Raw genomic sequence first — 6,578 nt, forward strand, 5'->3', positions numbered from 1 at the left:
GCGATCCGGAGTCTGGTAGAGACTAGTAATGAAAGAGGAAGAAAGTCAAATCTAAAGACTGCTCTGTCCATTTTGTAGCATCCTTGCTAGAAACAGGCAGCTGGTTTCAAACTGGCATTTTGTAGTGGTGCTGAAATACCAAGTATGTGACTACAATACAGTAAGTGTAAATGCATTTAACTTTTTCGTGGGATGTAAAGTTCGTGGGATGGTGCTATCGCGAATTCAAAACCACCAAACTCAGGGAACATAAAAACACTTCATTTTCCTGCTACCATGAAATTTATCCCCGCAAACTAAAATGCATTTAAAGTACTAGTACATGTATGACAGATGTCAGTGGGACAATCACTTTCAATCTTAAAAAAATAAAGGTCTACTATGCAGTTTTTTGCGCTCAAATTTGAATTACTCTAGAACTAAGAAATCTCAGATTTACTACTACTTTTGGACACTTTTTGACACCTTTGGGTCATTATTTCACGTTTGCAACGTAGAGAATTAGCCTACAAACATTTCGTCCTATGCGCGCTGTAACTTGTTGACCCCCCTAGTTAGGCACTGGTGAGAATTCAAACAAGAATCAATCATCAACGGTTATTGGTCGGGAATCTCCGGTGAGTTCCGGGTGCGTGACGTCATGACTCGCTTGTGAAACAAAATCTCCGGGTAGGCTCGGGCAGACTCGGGACTACTCGGGTTTCGTCGGTGAAGAAACAAAATGGCTGAAACCCAGCGCGGGCATGCAGATTCCCATGTTTTCAAAAGCGCTCACACGGGGAAAATATCGACTCCTGACATGCCTTGAATAGTGTTCCGTAACGTGGTAGGCTTGATTCAACTAACTATATAAAGAAATGACCGAAAAATGGATTTTTTGTTTTCAGTTTGAAGCGCAAATAACTGCCTAGTAGACCTTTAATTACATAACAATACCTATTCAAAAGATTTCCAGGGATCTGCATTTCCGAGGGGTGCTTACCTAGTAAGCATTTGCACAAACCTTATGAAACTCGTACAAATCTTACGTGATACGGACGAATCGCTATGCAAAAATGCACCAATCTTATGAAAACCGCAGTAATCACTACAGAGTATCCGAAAATGAACAAACCTTATGTGATTCGCACAAATTACTACTAGTATGTGACATACACGAATCTTACATAATAAGCACGAACCTTACGAAAATCGGCCGACCACTGCCGGGGTCACTTGACTGATGGAGCAGGATATTCAAGATGGCGGGCTCGATCTTCGGAGAAGGCAAAATATGATCTGACACGTCGCAATGAAGCTTAAGTGTAGCTCACAGGCTATCAAATACGTCTTTGAGATAGCGCATTGTCCATTCCATGGTTTGGGATAAAAATATCATGGGTAGAAATACTAGAAACACTCAGAAACATACCTTCTCCAACATAGCGGTCAGGTGGTTTGCATAAGGTTTGTGCGTATCACAGAAGATCTGTGCGTATCACATGAGGTTCGCACATTTTCGCATAGTGATTCATGCGTATCACATAAGATTCGTACGAATTTCATCAGCTAAGGCACCCAGGTGTTACCACCATCGTACAAAATGCACATCAGTGTTTTTTTAGCCCAAATGCCGGCTATACAATAGCCACATTCAACTTTTAAAGTTGTGTATTCATTGATACACTGTTTTTGTAGAAAGATTCATACCCATATGTATTTCGCTAAAGCCTATACTTGTGTAGCCTCCTTTGTGTGTTGTGCAGGATAGATGTATAGCGTACAGACTCAATACTTCAGAGTCTTCCGGATCAGCTTTGTTAACAAACACACCACAAAAATCAGATGACAACAGTGAATAATGTTCTCAAAATTCCCCCGCTCAAAATGTACTTGCAGTACAGCATGGCTTTTGTTAGCATGTTAAAACTCCAAATTGCACCATACCATAGTTTCATCAATTTGGACACGTAGAAAGATCAAGTGACTGCATCACTAGTAACACCATCACCAAACTGAAAGTGTCAGGCAACAGGGGTCGTGGTAGACCGAGAAAAACTTATTAGATGGAGTGTGTTAGGAGGGACATGAAGGTGTGCAGTCTCACAGCGCCGGGGTTGACCCACTGGACAGAGCAGCTCAGCCGCATGGAAGAGCAGTGTGAAGACTAACTGACTGCTGCCTACCCCTGCTGCCCTGCATCAGGGAACAGAGCAGCAGTATAATCAAACAATGGATAGTGAGTGAAATTAAAAATACCGCCCAAACTGAAAACACCCTGTCTGGTATTACACTCAGCAGGTACCCATTTTTTTTTCTCGTAAGGCCACAGCAAGTAAATTTTATGGATGACATCTTCTGCAGACTGCGGAAAAAAAACAAGATAGGTGGAAAAAAAAAACTACATTTTCAAAAATTGGCACCATTCAGTTTCAGTTCAGTGATGAATGTTGTAACAAGAACTAAAGGGACAAACTATGGTATCAGAGCTAGCAAGGCATTAGGGCTGTGTACCTAAACAAATTACAGGTACAGGTACAGGTACACGGGTTTAGGTACAGGTCCGGACCTGCACCTGTACCTAAAAAAGTTTAACCAAGTATATGCAAGTTAACATGTACCTAACTCAGTAACTGTCTTACGGTAGTGATAAATTGTCATCTTTGTACTTGGAATTACCTGTTTGAATCTCAAAACAATTTCTTCTGCAAGTTTTCTTAAGTTTCAACTGCAAGATTATCACCATTGTCATTGTTGATTCAGGATTTACTTGTCTATATCAGTCTTAAAAAGTAGTGTTTGATAGTGATTTAGTTTGTTTAGGTACAGGTACAGTACACAGATGTTTAGGTCCGGACCTGTACTTAAACATTTTTTTACGTACAATACAGGTAAGGGTATTTAGGTACACAGCCCTACAAGAAATTCATTCCTGTATTCAAGACAAGAACTGGTGTGATAAAAGTGACACTAGTGTCCATGGTAGACTGGCATCACCAACAAAGTTGGTAACCACACTCATGGATGCCATATTGGTGTCACTTTTACAACTATCCAATAAGTCCTGGGCACCTCGCATGTGTCACTTCTACAAGTACAATTATTATTAGGCTACAACACAGCATATTTGGGTACTAGTACTTAACAGTTAGGTCCAGGTTCAGGTCTGGACCTGGTCATCACCTGTATTCTGTACCAGTACCCACCCCTAGCCAGGACCAAAGTCAAGAGCATTCAAACTTTACCTCATGGGTGGCAAAAATCTCTTAAACACTGCCAACTGCATTTCACATCACTGCCAACATCTGGGCATAGATGTTGGGACAGCCTTACACAACAACATGAAGTACCACAGGACAGGTCACACCCTTAATATAGTGTTGGGTCGCAGCTGTACATTGTGGTAAGTTTTGTTTCTAAGCTCTAGAATCTTACCTTGTTTCTACTAGCCTTGTTTGTAAAAGAAAAACCAAACTGGGTGGTCCACACCTTAGCAGCTAATCCAAAAAGTAAAGTCTAGATGCCAGGCCTGACTTTCATCTTTATGGCCTATGCAAATTAGGAGGGTCACACATTCCTTCTCAAGAATAGAGTATGAATGTCATTTTGTAGTATAGTGCAGACGAAACCTATTTCCTTATTTCACACACCTAAGTGCTGTAGAAAAATTCATATTCCTAATGCAAATAGACAAACCACGGGCAAGAATTTGCAATAAACAACAATTTATCTTCACTATGAGTATGACAGAAAAGCCAGGAGAAGTTGAATGTATCCAACTTCATTTTGTATCAGTTAGCTGAATCTTTTCAACAAGTCTTGTACTGACCTGTTCTTAGCCCGGTGTGGCAAAAATGTGCAATAAAGGTCTTCATTCATCAATAATAATTTCAACCGCACGACTCGGGGCCTGTTGTAGAATTTCCTTGGGCGTTTGGGGGACATGTTGGCTCTAGGCTAGAGTAGAGGAGTTGGTCTGTTGGCTGTTGTATTTGTAGCAGTTTTGCGGTTTTACACTTCAAGTATTCTTTTTTATATCTATGACGCAGGGTTGCAGTCAGCACCTTTCCTTCGGTCCTTTGAAGGAATTTTGCAGCTGGGGACTGGAAAAGTTTTCCCCATTCCGTCCCCTGGGACAGACAAAATTGATATGTAAAGATATAAAAAAACTAAAACCCATGTGTTCTTCTTCACCAAAACAGGTGCCATTGATCAGCTTAGTCTACAAGCAAAATGCAGGAAATAGTGTTTCAGAGGGTCTGGATTTAAAAATTTTCTGGGACCCAGACCCCCTAGAAATGACGCGCAACGTCACGCCATGCCTTTGGTGCTTGATAGGATTCCCATTGAAATCAAGGGGACTGAAAATGATTTCAGGCTGGCTACAACCCTACTAAGACGTTATATCTGTATACTGTAAATGCAAAAATGTTCGCGGTGGATTAATGTTCGCCGTTTTCCTGGTGACCACTTCACCTTGAACTTAAAACCACCGCGAACATTTTTCTATAATGGTATTAGACTGTGTCCTTTTTCCCGCTACCTCGAAATTAAATCCCGACAAACTTAAATGCATTTACAGTATTTCAGTATCTCAAATCATTCACAGCTAGGTGGTTCTGTCAAAATGATAGAAAGTGTATGATGAAAGACTGAGAATTCAAAATCCATTCTTTTCAAAATGATGGAAAATCTGGTCAATGATGGGTAAGATAAAACCTAGATCAGACCAAGAAGGTTAAAATACCTCCTTGATAAAAAAAATAATGTTTTGGCCATGGGAACCAGCCAAGGCTGTGCTAATTACCTTATGCAAAGTCAGGCATACAGCTGTGAACTACCCCAGCCAAAGCTTCCTTTGTTTAACACTTTCTTTGATGCTGGGTGGTAATGAGATTATGAGATTATAATCTAAATCCCTCTAGGCTTCATGTAAATGAGCTTGTCTCTTGCACAACTACAAAAACGTACAAGTATGAATTTGTCCCCAAGGGTCTGTGGACAAACAGTTTCACTTTGAGCTAGTTTGAACATCTCATTCAATCTTCAAACAAAAAGTTTAAAACAAACACTGAGTCTGTACATGAAAATTTTAACAGGTGTAAGTTACTCGTAGAAGTAGAGAAGTAGAGCAGAGAGCCATTCATTTTGTCAAAACAAGGAGGTTAAAAAAAGTGATTTTTTAACCTCCTTGGTCAAAACAATAATTTTACAACATAACAGCTTGGACTTACCAAGGAGGTTATACCATGTGAATTCTTCCACCACTACTTCATCAAGTTCATGCTGTGGTCAAGAAGTTCAGGTCCATGTGTGCAGTCCGCTCTGCCATCTACAAATAAAGCAAAATTGAGAAACAGGTACTTGTATAAACCACCTTTAATCAAGGTGGTTAAAAATCTTTGTAACCTCATCAAACAGTCCTTGCTTTAATCAATGATACAACAGTTTATAATTTGTGACTCTGGAGAAATTATTAGTCATGGTCTATATTTGTTCATGTTATACATATACTTATCCCATTCCCCCTTACTATGATGGACGTCTGTTATCCCAAGTGCACGAGTGCCACGGTGACTGAGCAAGGCAATATCATACTCTCCAAGCAGAGGTTAGGCTTCGGCTGTTTTTTAAAACGTTTTGTTAGTTGTTTTTATCGGGCTTTCTATTTTGAATGGTATCTTGTATTGTCAAAATCTAACAATACAAGATACAATAAAAAATAGAAAGCCCGATAAAAACAACTAAAAAAACGTTTAAAAAAAACAGCCGGAGCCTAACCTTTACTTGACTTGGAGATAGAGTAGGTCCTCAGACAACAGCTCCCCGGGGGTCCTCGTGCGCGGCGGGCACTCGTCTTGCCCGCCAAACCAGCTGGCGCTGGCTGGGGCCGGGTACAAATATTTGTTGACAGGCGAAGAGCAACTTATATAACGCCCTTGCTTAAAAACTTACTGTGTTGTGACACTTGATTGCCATTAAAATAACATCAAATCGCGCGTTGTACCCACCTTCTGTATCAAAATCTGTTGTTGTTGTTTCCGTATGACTATGAGATCTCTCTCCAACTTGGGTCCAAGGCCGGGTTGAACTTGCTCTCTCAAACAAGCTGCCATCGGACGGTCCACTCCTATCTCTACTGATAAATAGGAACAGGGCTATCTTTAGAGAACCTAGCTAGACAAGACATGAGTTTTTGAGGTACTTTCAAGAGGAATAATAAGATCTCTCACTTGATCTCTCACACAGCTGACCCACTCGCGAGTTCGTGTAATCCGCGCTCGCATCATGTGATTGGAAGGGCCTATATAAAAGAAAGGGGATGAGAGAACAATCCCTCAAAATATCCGTCACAGTAAGATGTAAGGTGTAAATGATCTAAATGATCATACCTGTAATTGCACTTATGATCAAATATAAGATTGATTGCTATTATTTCCTGACAACATAATAATAACGTTAAGTTTATTGAAGAATAATACTGAAGATGAATGGTTTCTTCCTTAGGGGGAACGAGATCGGCAGCTCTCGATCCCGGGTTACAGTAGGTCATTCATACCATAACGTCCTTGCTTTATATGGTTTATAGGCCATGTACA

At 40.4% G+C, this 6,578-nt stretch overlaps 1 long non-coding RNA gene across 3 annotated transcripts in view; it reads right to left on the minus strand.

The window, feature by feature from the left end:
* Positions 1–6,292, minus strand: part of LOC118409805 — an 8,332-nt gene extending 2,040 nt beyond the window's left edge. The window contains exons 1-3 of one of the 3 annotated variants that reach the window (XR_004830489.1): positions 5,991–6,292; positions 5,214–5,311; positions 1,508–2,175 (exon numbers count right to left, since the gene is read on the minus strand). This is a non-coding gene — a long non-coding RNA (uncharacterized LOC118409805). Of the gene's footprint in view, positions 1–1,507; positions 2,176–3,066; positions 4,110–5,213; positions 5,312–5,990 lie in introns of those variants that run through there. The other 2 variants (XR_004830490.1, XR_004830488.1) reach the window with 2 other exon arrangements.
* Between the last annotated feature and the right edge of the window lie 286 nt (positions 6,293–6,578).

This window comes from Branchiostoma floridae, chromosome 2, assembly GCF_000003815.2.
Source record: "Branchiostoma floridae strain S238N-H82 chromosome 2, Bfl_VNyyK, whole genome shotgun sequence".
Classification (NCBI taxonomy): Eukaryota; Metazoa; Chordata; class Leptocardii; order Amphioxiformes; family Branchiostomatidae; genus Branchiostoma; species Branchiostoma floridae.